This window comes from Lactuca virosa, chromosome 5, assembly GCF_052849685.1.
Source record: "Lactuca virosa cultivar CGN04683 chromosome 5, Lactuca_virosa_CGN04683_v6, whole genome shotgun sequence".
NCBI lineage: Eukaryota > Viridiplantae > Streptophyta > Magnoliopsida > Asterales > Asteraceae > Lactuca > Lactuca virosa.
Window position 1 is genome coordinate 231,353,623 of NC_136430.1, and position 15,523 is coordinate 231,369,145.

The 15,523-nt window shown below is 32.7% G+C and overlaps 1 long non-coding RNA gene across 5 annotated transcripts; it reads left to right on the forward strand.

The window, feature by feature from the left end:
* The first annotated feature begins 12,597 nt into the window (after positions 1–12,597).
* Positions 12,598–14,678, forward strand: LOC145116049 (uncharacterized). Of its 5 annotated transcripts, none has more exons than XR_013711850.1 (5): positions 12,598–12,855; positions 13,015–13,152; positions 13,250–13,289; positions 13,974–14,366; positions 14,448–14,678. It is a non-coding gene; the product is annotated as an uncharacterized LOC145116049 (long non-coding RNA). The 5 variants fall into 5 exon arrangements; XR_013711852.1 differs by having other exon boundaries at positions 13,974–14,087; XR_013711853.1 differs by having other exon boundaries at positions 13,986–14,087.
* The last annotated feature ends 845 nt before the right edge of the window (positions 14,679–15,523 follow it).

Sequence of the window (15,523 nt, forward strand, 5' to 3'; positions counted from 1 at the left end):
ATATTAGTGTGTCGGTTAACCATACACGCTCCACTAACAACCAACAAGGTACAATGTACAATTTTATGGATTAGAATCAAATTCACATTTTTTCCTAATGTAACTAAGATTTGGGAATTTATAAAAGCGTTTAGTTACATTTTTTCCTAGTCAAGGGTGCGGTGGGTAAGAGTGGATACCCAATGGTGGTCATTTTACAGGTCGCTTCCTTAAACACCCGTTATAGACCAGTTTCGTGAATGAGGCCTACTAACGGTAAGACTGACCTTTTACTCATACATGTAATATATTAAAGTTTTAATTTTATATAGTATAAGGGTGTATTTTATATATTTAAAATACTAAGTGGTTTAATCTATTAATAAATTATAGTTTTAATTTTATTAAATTTAAACCATATTATTATGGATTTATTAATTCTCTCTTTTAATTAAACACTTAATTAATTTAATAAAATCCATAAGGGTGTAATTTGAACTTTTCAAAATACTAGGGTTTTAAAATTTAATATTTCAAAATTAATACCTTTCAATTAAATATTAAATTCCAAAACTTGAGGACAAATTTGAAACTTTTTCAAAATATTAGGGTTTAAAAATTTAAATTTCAAAAACTAAAACTTTTAATTTCAAATTTAAACTATAAAACCTAAAAAGTGTAATTTAAAACTTTTTTAAAATTACTAGGTTAAATATTTGAATCAAAATAATCCTATATTGTCCATATTTAACAAAATCCATCAATTTTGATAAGGATATCACATACCAATCATAAAAATCGATTTTAGGCAAGAAAAACGAGTTTTGGTAATTATCCTAATCAAAATCTGGTCAAAAAATCGACAGATCCGGCAACAGATCACTCAACTCGTCGAGTTCACAATGGAACTCGTCGAGTTCAAGCAACTCGTCGAGTCCATACATGAACTCGGCGAGTTCTTCAGCCAGACAGTAAAATTTTTGATTTTTTGATCTTTTGGCAGTTCACTTTTGCATCTATTCAATAGAAAAAAGACCTGAGCTCTATTACTACTGTTCGGTTATGAGCATAACATCATTCCTATGGTGTACATGTAACCCTAATTGCTTAGGATCTAGGTTTTTCTAATTTGAACATACAACTATAAATACCAAAGCAACAACCCTATGACTAGCATACATGTTTCGAAATTGACATATGATTAGGGTTAGGAACTTTACCTCTCTTGTTATGTAGCAATAACAAGTTTAATCCTTCTTGATCTTGACTTATGAAAGCCTAGTGCCCCGTTGCACCTTTAATGGAGTCACAAACACCCAATGCAAGGAGGATGACTTAGGAGAGAAGGATTTTAGCTAGGGTTTCTTTCTTGAATGCTTAGGCCGAAAATCCCCTTGTGTGGGGTCCTATATATAGTTGTGGCTGCTAGGGTTTTCAGGTGGAAACCCTAATACCTAACTTAGGCAACAAGCAGCCCATGAACTCCTTCCTTAGAGCCCATGGATGGAATCTTATGGGCTTCCCCATAAATTTCGTCCACTGCACTCTATGGAGTCAATCAGCCCAATTATGCAACTATCAATGATTTGCATAACAGTCCCCTAATTATTTAATCAGTCTCTTTTGACCACTAAATTAATTCCAAATTAATTTATGATCAATACTAATTAAATAATATGATTTCCAAATAATATATTAATCTTGTAATATATATTAATAAAACCATTTTGAGTATTAATTTATTATTCATATAATAAATCCTACTCTCTCTCCTCTTGTCATCCTATCAAGTTGCATGAGTGAAGGCAACCCAAAAGGACCATGCTTATAATCAAATCAAGTACATACCAAAAATAGTTATGGGCTTAGACACCTAATCCAACACAAAGAACATTGATATGGTGCATTAATGACAAAATTGAAGAAAGTGGGACAATTATTCTTTATTAACTGATAAGGTGAGTTATATTTCTCACACGCTCTCTTTAAATTATATATATATATATATGTATAGGAATAGGATCAAATGAGAACACCAAAAAGGTTGAGAACGCGAGAACAAAGTATATTCATTTGTGATTCCATGTATTCATTTGTGGAGAAATGATAAATTTTTACGCCTTTAATTTCAATTGAAGAGAAAAAGCATATTCATGTTGATTGTGCGTAAAAAATTATCATTTCTCCACAAATGAATACATGTAATCACAAATGAATATACTAGTTCTCGCGTTCTCAACCTTTTAGGTGTTCTCATTTGATCATTTCCCTATATATATATATATATATATATATATATATATATATATATATATATATATATATACATGTGTGTGTATGTGCATGTGTGTTGAATCTTTGGGCACTAAGTGAATGTTCCCAAGTGATAAGATAAAGATAGATGATGATTATACATGTAAGAGCATGTATCAGAGCATGTACGTATATTTAGAGTATGTATGACGTATATGTTAGAAACATGTAGTAGAGCATGTAAATATACCTCGAGTATGTTAAGTAGATGAGAAAGGGTATTTGCTAATACCTAATAGATAGTAGAAAGTGGGAGAAGACGATTATTTGTAGTATAATCATAAGAGTATATATGTATGTCTAGACATTAATGGTATTTTATAGAATAACTATATGTTATTAGCCATGGATAAAGATTAAGTACTTAATGAGTTAAGTACTAGATGAGAACTAGAAGATCTCTTAATGAGATAAAGAGATAGATTGTCCATGTGACAAATATTTTGTGATGAGTCACATAATAGAGATAGAGCTATTAGATAGGTGAATCCTTCGGGAATGAGATAGAGGTTCCTTCATGGACAAGAGTATGATTCCTTCGGTAATGGGATTATATCCCTGAGGGGAAAAGATGATGATCGCTTTTGGGATGTAGATAGATGATTATTCTTGTGTGGATGTAAATAGATGGTTCCTGTTGGAATCGAAATTGAGTATGATTATAAAAGATAGAGACAAGGTTCCTTAAGAGGAACAAGATAAGAGAGTTCTTTGTAAGAACTTAGAGATAATCCATGAGGGATTAAGATTAAGGAGTACATGAGGGGATTGAAGAGAGATAGAGATAGGAGAAGTAAGTGTTGGGTTATGAGCAAAACATCAATCTTATGGTGCACATGCAAACCCTAAAGCTTTGGATCTGGGTTTTTCTAATTGTACATGCAATAATCATCCAAAGCTAGTAAACCCTAAATCTAGCATACCAAAATCGAAATCAACATAAATAACAAGTAAGAATGTTACCTTTGATTGTACCATGATAACCTTGAGATTTTGAGAACCTAGCACCTCAAATGCGATGCCTCTAATAGATCACAAACACCACATAAATTGGAGAATATTAGAGAGAGGGGAAAGGCTATTTTCGGCTCTAGGAATCCTTCTAGGGTTGTGGTAGCCAAAAATGTGATGCTAGGGGGTCTTTATATAGGTGAGGTATTAGGGTTTCAGTCACAGACCTAATCCGGTTGCTTAGGCTCCAAGCAGCCCATAGGAATCTTCCAGAACCCTAGCCTTGGTCGAATTCTTATGGGCTGTCCAGAAGATTTCTTCCACCCCTATCTTTAGGGATCCTCATGCCATTTTGCAATTATCTGATAATTACAATATTAGTCCCCTTAACTCAATTAAGCTCTTTTAACCACAAAATTAATTCTAAATTAATTCTTGACAAATGTTAATTAAATAATATGATTTCTCTTTTAATATATTATTCATATAATATATTAATAAATCAATTTTATCCTCTTTCTCCATTATTCTTCCAGTCAAGTTGCTTTGGTGAAGGCAACCCAAAAGGATCATGTTGCAACCGAGTTAAGTGCATACCAAATATAGTTATGGGCTTAGACACCTAATCCAACAGTCTCCCACTTATATAAGTCTAATAAATATAAATGCAAGTACGACTTCAAAATCTGATTAGCAATCGTAACTCTCAAAAGCCGCTGTCGAAGTTTGACACGTCCTTTAGATAAGGGATCGTATAGTCCTCCGTTCTCAATATATCGTGTGGACAAATACATGGAACATAGTCATACTTATTGTCTAGTAGTTTGTTTCTCGATATCTGATTTGTCTGACATAGAACTTAATTGAGCACATCAACTTAGTCCTGACTGGGCCCGTCACATAAGTGAAAACAAAATCATCGAGGGGCCCAAGATATCGCTTTTAACCTCGTAGGATAAAAGGAATAGATAAACTTAGACTTATATTCTTGTACTATTTACTCATCAAATTGTACACAACAATACGTTTTATAACATCAATTTACTGATGTGTTTACGCATTATCAATGCACAACCAACTCGAAAACGACAACTCATATACCTAGGTTTATAGACTATATGATATTATCGTCTCACAATCACTCGTGATTAAATTCCATGAAGTGATTCATGTGAGCGGGGGTTTAATCCAATACTCAAATCATATTTCAGGAGCACTCATGAACGTTGCATCAAACCTTTGCTATGTCTAAACGCTTAGACAATCTACAAGCCAATTCATGACAGTCTTCATTCATACTTACTTCCAACGTATGATCGAATGTGGATAGTTTAAATAATCTTATTATTTAGGAATTCAAAACATTCAAAATGAAACAATAGTAAATAATTGACACAAGACAGTTGTTGGATTAGGTGTCTAAGCCCATGACTATAATTGGTATGTACTTGACCCGAGAGTAGCATGGTCCATTTGGGTTGCATATCACCACGACAATTTGATAGGATGGACTTTTGAGAAGAGGTTAGTTATGATTTATTAATATATTATAAGTTCTAATATATTAATATGAAATCATATGATTTAATTAGTATTGATCAAGAATTAATTTGGAATTAATGTAGTGATCAAAAGAGACTAATTAAATTAATAGGGGCTAATTATGTAAATTAGTTATATATATATATATATATATATATATATATATATATATATATATATATATATATATATATATATATATATATATATATGGTTTGGGCTTATGATACATGATGGACTAAGTTTATGGATGAATCCATAAAGAGTTAGCCCACTTGAATCATGGATCATGGATAATAAGCCCAAGTGTATGGATTAGGATTTACCCATGACTCTTGGATTCCTACACTATATATATGACACCCTATAGCCTAAAATTGGTTGCACAAGTTTTGGTAGAGTGTTCTTGGAGAGTCATAACCGATTTTAGTGTGCATAAACTCTCTCAAAAGTCATCCTTTGTCTAAGGTGTGTTGTGAACCATTTGAGGTGCAACATTTTGGGGCACTAAGTTCTTAAAGGCCAAATACAACAAGTTCTACAAGCTACATAAAGAGGTAAACTCCTAACTAGTATTTTATGTTGTTTATGTCAATTGTAAGCTAGTTGTAGGCTTAATGCTTTGGAAACAGTATTGCATGTAAAATTAGAGAAAACATAGATCCAAAGCATTTAGGGTTGTATGTCCACCATAGGATGTTGTAGTATACAAAACCCAACAGTGGTATCAGAGCCTAGGATTGTTTTCTATTATATTTGTTGCATGGCTTAATTTTCAAAGTTGGAAAAATCGTTTTTCTGCATTCTGACTGGTGAACTCGCCGAGTCCACTGGCTGACTCGACGAGTCCAACCAGTAACGGACCAACTCAACGAGTCCAGTTCATGTACTCGCCGAGTTGGTGCCCCTGTATGCAAAATTTCGAGTTTTTTTTGGCCTGTTTTGGATTAGGATCATTACATCAAAATGTTTTAGTTCATAAAATTTGATTTTGTTGATATGGTAATGATGATTCTCATCCAATGAAAAGATAATTGTCAAAATTTTAAGAGAATTATGAGCTTAAATGATAAGCTAATCTTCTTGTAAATTGTTGATATGAACTATCTTAACTTATGAGTTTAACTAGATCATAGACAAATTGTTTGATTTTGTTAGTTAGAATATTTGATCTAAATGATTTTAATGAAATCCATAACTTGTCCTCAAGTTATGGAAAATGAAAAGTCTCATTTTTAAAAGTGATCTTAAATGGTTTTAAAGTCTTCCATAACTTGTCCTCAAGTTATGGAACTTGTAAAATTTTTAATAAAAACGACATTAAACTCATAAGTTATGGAAACCAAAAGTTTTGACAAGTTTCAAAACTTGCCCTCAAGTTTTTGGAATTTGTAAAGTCTCATTTTTTTAATACTTTAATTCCAAACTCTAGAGTTTTAAAAGTTAAAATTCAACCCTTATACTATTATATTATTATAAGTTTAATAATTATATATATATATATATATATATATATATATATATATATATATAGAGAGAGAGAGAGAGAGAGAGAGAGTGATAGGTTCATTTGTTTAAAGTAAGTATTGTGTTATTGTATGCATAAATGTGGGACAATTAAAATTTAAAACAAAAACAAATAATTAAATAAATAAATATGGGTAAATAGGTAATTTGATAATTAGTTTCCACAAATAATATCCTATAATTATGGCAACCATACCTAGGTTTTCTCCATCCATCGGCTTTTTAAAACCACCTAAAGTGAACAAGATCATTCGTTGACGTTTTCCTTCCGGGCTCGATGAGTGCCCGCCTCTGTTACCTGCTGCGACGCTATTGCTGCTACCAGTGCCTTCTTCGTTTGAACCAGATGAATCAGACAATCCATTGAATCCATCATGTCAACACACGGTGATGATCTCGATCTTCTTCTTTCCCTTCAAGACAGGGTGCTAGAAACCCCTCCTTCTTCTCCTTCGCCCCATTTACCTGGTAATCTGAGTAGTCGGTTAATTTTGTAAGTAATTAATCAGATTGTTCATCAACAAAATGTTTATAATATGTAGGAAAGGAAATATTTCCAGATGTTGGTTATAAATCCTCGATTCTTCTGCATTGCTTTCGTTTTGACATTCTTCAGTGCACTCGGGATATACATCCTTAATCTCCTCATAGGATTTCTATCTCCTCAGGTTGATCCGGAATTCCAAGACCTTTTCGATGGCCCTACTCTTCCCTCTCGGAGCTCCGACGAGTTTTGCCCTTTTTTTCGTCGTCTTCCCGAGTTTAAGTTTTGGTAATTACTGTTTCTACTCTAAATTCGATTTTCTAATTCCTGATTTCAATTGCAATATTAACTCAGCGATCAACTGATTTAGTTACTTTAGATTTAGATATTAGATCAAATAGGATCACGTAATGAATTTAGGGATCAACAACCCAACAACACACGCAAATTGATAGCAAGACGAACTGGACTGTTGATTTGCAACGTAATCTAGGGTTAGCAATCAGGATGTCTGTGCTGTTAATTACTAACCAATTAACCATCATTCTTTAAATCCACCAGTTAAATACTTCTGTTACTGTTGATAATACTGATCTAATTACTCAATTGTACTTGATAAAATATTTGTTACATCTCAAGCAAGTTGCTAAATATGTACAATAGACCAATATTATGCAGATACAAATGACCTTCTTCTTAAAAAGCTAACCCTGTTACCCAACATTCCAGTCTTTTTTGTTAAGCCTTAACAATGAAATCACCAGATGTCAATCTTGTTTTCATTGATGACAGGTACTCGATAACAAAAGCCTTATGTATTGCTTTCGGTTTCATCAGATTGGTGGTTATAAATCCTGGGTTTGTCATTGGTCCTCTCTTACAGCCAACTCTCAACACCACTTCTGAGTGGGTTATAGGATTGATTGTAACTGGTAATTGTCTACTACAACTAAAAATCAATTCATCGGATTTGTATAATTAATTTAGTGCATGCTCAAATCTTTATAATATGTAGGAAAGGAAATATTTCCAGATGGAATTTATAGACTTGTTGATGTGAGAGATGCAATATCATTCTCATTAAATTGTTTTTTACTTTGGATATTTTTCCAACAGAATGCATACCGTAACTGAATCTTGAATTCCAATTCTATCAGAATGGAATCACGAATTCCAATTCTGTTAGAATGGAATATGGATATTTTCTCACTGATTTATGCATTGGATTTGTTTCCACAGAAGCAGCTGATGCTTGAAGAATGAACCATGAAATTGAGAGTGATTCTTAGCAACATTATTCTTTTAGAATGTATTAGTGTCTTTGTTAGATTTTGATGTTTTTTTCCCTATTTGAAAGTGTTTTTAGTTTTATTCTTTAACAATAAATGTAATTCTTAGCAATTGTTACCCGTATTCTATCAGAATTAATGTAATTTTTGTTTTTATTCTTCAATTGATGGTTCAATGATTTGTTATTCTCCAAGAAGTTTTTAAAGTTATGATCAAGAAATAGGTTCAAAAAATATTTTTATTATTTTATAGTTCAAGAATATTTTTATTTTTGATAAATATATTCTGTCAGAATATCCGAGAATTATTATCACTACAATCAGATTTTTAAAATTAATAGACTCTATTATCCCTTAAAATATGCAATTTTCCTTTTTTAAATTTATGTTAATTGACTAAAATACCCTTAAAATGAAATTAGATGGTATTTTCTAATTATCTTTAATTTAATAATATGTATTATTCACTTTCTTAAAATAAGTAAAATTTAATGGTTCACATTTATGCATACAATAACACAATAATTACTTTGACTAGAATAACCTAAGATGTATATATATATATATATATATATATATATATATATATATATATATATATATATATATATATATGTATAACAAGTCAGTCTTACCATTAGTAGGCCTCATTCACGAAGTCAGTCTCTAAGGGGGGTATAAGGTTACTGCCTATAAAATGGCAATTTAATGGGTGTCCACTCTCACCCACCGCTTCCTTGACTGGTGGGCGGTCGTTAGCCGAACGAGTTGCATAGGACATAATTTTCATTAAAAGTATAGTGATAATTATAAAGTAAATAAACTTTTATTAAATTCCCAACTTAGTTACTTTAGGAAAACGTGAATATGGTGATATCCCACGAAATTGCACTTTGCACCTTGTTACGTCGTTAGTGGAGCGTGTGTGGTTAACCGACACACTAATCTGGGACTGACAGTGTGTGGCAAAGGGTAGCTTAATGTTAATCATAGATCAATGGAGCGTGTGTGGTTAACCGACACATTGATTAGGTGATTTGTAGCATTGGGTGTACAAAGCTAATTTGCATGGTTATTCACACCTTGTTTGTGATCCTCGGTATCCCAGTCACAAACTTGAAGGTCACAATCAAGATTTAAACATGTCATTGAAAAGTTCAATGAACCTCAAAGGATCTAGGAATTTCAATCCGATTAAAACTTAATAATCAATTTCGTTTTTCATGGTGGAAATTGGTAAATCGTCTTTTACCTCCCTTCAAATATTTTGCAATTGGATTACGGCATCCCTCTTCTGAATTGTAAAATATTGTGTTGGGTCCTAGCCTTAATATTTCATTTGGGTGTTATATTAAGGACTTAAATCAACTAACTTGAATTTCTCCCTTGTAGATGTCTAGTTTAGACAACTATGGTCTTCCCAAAATCTTTTGGAAAAAGCTTTCCACATGATAATAATATTCCACAATATCATACTTCACTTCCTCCACCTCCTCCAATAATTCTCCCTGACCCACAAGTTCGAAGACTTGAAAAGTTCAAGGTCACTCAAGCCCTATTGGCTAGCAAACACCAAGATGGAAGGTCCGTGTGTGCACATGTCTTGGATATGAAGTCACACATTAACAGGCTGGGAATGTTGGGCGTCGTCTTCCCGAGGAAGTTGGCTGTTGACTGGGTTCTTCAGTCACTTCCCGAGTCGTATAGTCAGTTTGTAAAAGACTACTATATGACAGATCACGACATGACCCTTATCTGTCTTGCATATTTGCTTATTGCTGCTGAATTAGCAATGATTTGGTGCAATGGTCAAGAAATGTTGATTGGAGGATCTACTTCTCAAGCTGCCATGGACATAGGCAATGACATAGATAGTCCAGAAAAGATCCCTTCTCCTATGGGAAGGGAATTGGCTATGGTCAAAAGATTTGACCATAAGATAAAAGCCAGTTCTGAGATAGTTCCATGTGCAAATGCCAAAGAGTCCACTTGTTTCTGCTGCCATTTGAAGGGAAATTGGAAGTGAAGCTACCCTGACTACCTGAAGGATCTAAGACAAGGTAAAGTCAAAAAGGTTTGACTCTACTTCAGGTAATTCCACTATCTAACTCTATTAATTTCCTAATTGTTGATTCTTAATACATGATGTGACAAGGTTGCATTTTGATGTTTTGTAGGATCGAAGAAACAAAAGGAAGCTTAAAGGAAGAGTAAGCTGAATCTGATCGCGAAGAGATGGATTTTGATCGCCTGATTCGATGATCAAAATTTTGAGCTGTTGCTTAAGAGTTATGATAGATTGTTTAGGAATAGATAACAACATAGTTTTCATATGTAATTGCATTGTAAGGAAAGGTTTTTTCCGCATTTTATAAATAAATAAAAATTTTGTTGATTTTATCTTATATTATATCTCCTTACAATGGCATTTGTGAAAAAATTTATGTTTGTATGTTTCTAGCAATATTGGGAAAATGGATTTGATTCTTTCGTTTGTGGTAGTGTCAAAATTTACCAAATAAGGAAAGATTCTCATCACCCGGGTTTCAATTGGACAGAAACTTGGAATCATGCAACTGGTATTGTATGATGAATGAGAATTTTCGTCTTTGGGAAATTAAGACTAATTCTTTGTTCACATGAATATGTGAGTCAAGTGAAGGACTAAGGGATCGGGTACACTGGGTGTGCGCTGGTCTGGTCCACCATAAAGAATGATAAGACTATTTGTCATGATTTACTAAAGTTTAGTAAATATGGTTATGCTTACAAGTTTAAGTATAATTCTGAACATTGGAAAAGTTTCAATGTATGGCAGGACGACTAAGAAGAATCAAATTAGGCAGAATGATAAAAGTTTCTCCAATCTGAAAGGATGGGAGAGTACTTGAGTATCATGTTTTATGATCATCTTAGTGATTATGAAACCATATCATAATTGATCCTCTAAGGACATCTTAGTGCATTTGTATGGCTAAGAAGAGGAATCGTGAATTGTTGAAATGGTTAAATCAAAAGATGAATCATACTTCATTTCAAAATCAAATATTAGAGTCACACTCCAAGACTGAGCCTTGAGTGACATAATCTTAAGAAATGTTTATAACACCAAATGTAGAGTAAAATGTTTTCTACTCTTGTACATTTGAAATTGATAAGTTCTGATGTTTTGGATAAAACAAAGACCAACTAAGGGCAATTGTGTGAAGTGTTTGTCTTGATAAGAGACCGCACTAACTCTTGATTATTTGTTTGTCAAGTAATATTCCTTGACAAAGTGAATCTTATATGTCAAGAAGTCAGTGGGAGTCTTAATGATCTTGAATAGTTTCAAGAACTAATCAAGAGTAAACCTATCGTTAATCACTAGCACACGACTTGAGGTTGGTAACCTATCGTGTTGACATATTCTTGTTTCTATGCCCATTCCAATTAAAGTTGACTATGCACGTGAGTTCTATGAGTTCTCAGTTGTTTGCATAACTACTTAGAAGCAATGGTAGGCCCTTGTACTGCCAAGTGGCAAAAAATTAAGAATGAACAAGTTCAGTCCATATGAGTTTGGATTTGTCACTAACCTTGTCTTGTGATTATGGTTTTGACAAATTCACATGGACAGGAACATATATACCATAAAATCTAAGTGTCATAAGTTTTCTCTCCAATTCATGAAAATGATTGCGAGGAAACGCTTTCACTAAGTAGATTTTAAGGAGATAGCAATTGTGATATTTGCATTCTCAAAATCGATTATGATTACGGCATCCCTCTTCATAGTTCGAATTGTGAGAAATGACAAAGTTCTAAACGTTTGAGACTTATTCCTGTAAGTTCTAAAATTGTTAAGACACACATGTGAGCTATCTAAGGAAAGGTGTATGATTTTGAGAAGCCTAGATAAAGTCTTATCGAAGCATCTCGTATCAGAAATCTGAACTTTGGTAAGAAAGTCAATTAGTATTGATTTTTGGAAGTTCAGCTGATTTCTGAGTACATGTCAAAGCTAGTGGGAGCATAAGTGTTATGCTAATAAGAATGTAATTATTATGCTAGTGGGAGCATAATTATTATGGTAAGTGTTGCAAGTTAGCAATATTAATTATAGAAAAACAAAAGGTTTCAATTTGCAAAGATGCAGGGGTTGAAAAGTTGTTTTGCTATAACTAAGGGAGAGGAATTCATACTTCATTTCAATTCTAAAAGCTTAGATTGAGATTCTTTAATCAAATTTAGTCAAAGGATATATATATATATATATATATATATATATATATATATATATATATATATATATATATATATCTTTATTACTTAATAAGCATTTAGCCCAAAATGCTGAATTTTAAGAGGTACAAGCTATTACTACATTATGTACAATAACTTTAAGCATTCAAATCTTATTTGGTCAATAAAATCAAAAAGTCAATAACTATAGGCGGGTCATCTCTACTCTTCTAAAACAGAATCAGTCAAATTGAATTTGTATTTCCTTATGTTCAGCCGATTGAATCGGTCAACAAAAATACAATTTATAAGGCATCTCCTCTCTCAATTCGGTTAAGATGGTGTTGCCTTCAACCTCTCACCGTCACCATCGCTCTCTAAAAAACCCTAAAATCCATCACCACGCTGCCATCCCTCATCTTCTGTAAAAAAAATCACCATAAACCCTAGATACTTCAACTTCTCCGCTACCAAGTACCCCTATTAATTCAACGATCGCAAAGTCTTCCAACCACCACCTTTGTCGTCGTCACAACTACACTACTGGTAAGTCAGGTTTTTTTCTTTCCCCCTTTATCTTCTTCCTTACAACTGTCTTCCTACTCTGCATATCCATTTGAGTACCTTAGATGGAAAAGTTGAGCAGCTACACCACCATCACTACCACCACCACTCCGTCTCTATCACTTTCTCACCATCATGTAGGTATGTAAAAGAGTATCGATTGGAAAAGGGTATCGATTGGAGAAAAAGGGGGACAGTGTCATTCATTCATGGTGATTTCGGGGAAAAAGTATCGATTCGAAAAAAGTTTGATCAAACCCTAAACCAACATGCGATTAGGTATTTTTTTTCTTCATTTTAGTGCTTATTTTTTGCTCATACGTGTGTTTTTTTTATTCTTACCTGTGATTTCACATGTTTTTTTTGACTTCCTAAGCTTCTATTTCGACAGATTCGCCTTATCTGCCTAGATCTAGGTAAGATCTCTGATTCAACAACTTCTATTTCAATTATTTGGAATATGTTCATTTTTCATCTTTTGCATCTGATTCGTTTTGGATTCATTGTTACAAATTTGTTCATCTTTAAATCATGGTCTTTAAATTTGTCTATTAATTGTTTGTGAAAAGTCATCCATGAAGATTTTAAGACATAGATTGGAAGAAAATAGTATCTGGAAATAGATCAACCATCAATGTTTAATGTAGCCGTAATAAAGCTAAAAAAATGTCTTTGCATTCCTTTCTGTAGACATGTATGTAATAACTAACAACTTAGTTTCCTTATTATTTTGCCACAATGTAGTCACCATTTGGGAATTCTCTGTTGGGAAAATATCTTTTAGTTTTTCCCCCTCAACTCAATGTAAATGACAATAGATTAGTGCAGGGTGTTCAATAGCTAAAATATGTCGTTGGATGTGTTTATGGCAAATAAACTTAGTTTACATAAGTGCCTTTGGAAACATAGATATATAAAGAGTTCTCATTATTCAATGTTGGATTTTATCTTATTTAAATTTCTAATTGGTCTTTTTGAATGGGAGAAATGAAATGTTTTTCATTTTTTTTTTGTATCACAGCATCATACCTCAGTCACTTTATTAAATTATAATATTTTTTTGTTTTTCATTTTGGTCTATTATTTTACCCTACTTTCAGTTCCTTTTATAGGAGGTTGAACAGTTGAAAAATGTTGTTGGGGGTTTACCATGGAAGGATGTGCTGTCAAAAGTTCAATAAGGGGAAAGGGTATTTTCGTCTTATTATTCTTAGGTACAATAACTAATGGTTTGACCAATTTGGTTTGTTGTTGGGGTTTTACCATTGGGTTGCAATTTGTTAACAAGAGATGGAGTGTGGGGATAAGAAAAGGGCATTATGGTCTTTTTTGATAATATGTAAGGAAAGGCATTATGCATTTTGGTTGTAACTAGAGTAGAGTCCATGAGAAAGAAAAACAATCCCCAATTTCTGAAACGACCTTGCAACTGTAGATGGGGTTTTATATGGACATTTTTTTAGGCGAGGCCTCCGTCACTCTATATTTTTATGGTATTAAATAATATTTATTTGACCTGAATGCTTTTTTAATTGGTTTATTTTGGTAACTAACATATTGGCATGTGGTGACAGTATGATGGACGGGGATGAATCTTTGCAACATTTTTGTCTTGAAATCTTGATTGAGGATTTAAGTGTTGGGAATGATGTTTCTCCATTACCTCATGTTGCACTTTTCCATGGAAGTGCAGATTTTTCAATTTTCAGTACCACCAGAAACCTTGTTTGACTTCCATGTATTTACTATTTGTACATCCTACTTTGCTATACAAGAATATCTTGAAATATATTTGATCTTTTGTAGTATAAGTTTTGTGGATTGCAAAGTCCACCATGAGTTCCAACTTCTATTTCTTCTACCTATCTTATTTGTTCATGTTTACATTAATGGTCTTGGCATGTATCTGGGGTTTGCATGCTAAATTTATGTTTTTTTTTCCTATTCAAGTTTGGACCTTTAATTTCAATAACGATGATCTTGATTTGATTGGGGAAGCTAATATGAGCTGCAGAATTCTATGATGTTTACCCCCTAGCAGTATCAACATGACATAATAGAGTTATCGGTGGACACCCCATAAATGCTCCTCCCTCCCCTGCTAGAAATTTCATTTTCTTTTTCCAGTTTTATGATTTATCATCCGTTTGCTAAACGATGCAACAATTTGCCTTTATGTTCCGTTTTCTTTGATTAGCCTTTTGCTAAAAGATACAGGGGTAGTGTTTTTGATTTATGTTTTTCATTCAGTACCTATTTTACTTATAGTTTTGAAATGCTTATTGTTTGGCTAATGTAAAATAATGGTTATTCTGATAAGTTCTTTTGAATCAAAAGGTTTTTTACATTTGAGAAGTGTCGCAATTTAGTCATGAATTTTTTACTATGACCCATAGTAAAACACAAACGAGATTCTCATTTTTCTCCACATGATTTTTGTTTTAAATTTGATTATTTTTGTTTTTAAACTTTTGTTGCTATGTAATTTTTACTTTTAATTTTTTTACAGTTACATTTTATTAAAAGTATATAACAAGAAATAAAAAATAAGTTTAATAGATTACATCTTTAACTTCAAATTGCATCTTTTGATACCATCTCCGTTAGCATCTTTTAACAATACTTATTATTCTATTAAAAAACTGTTAGC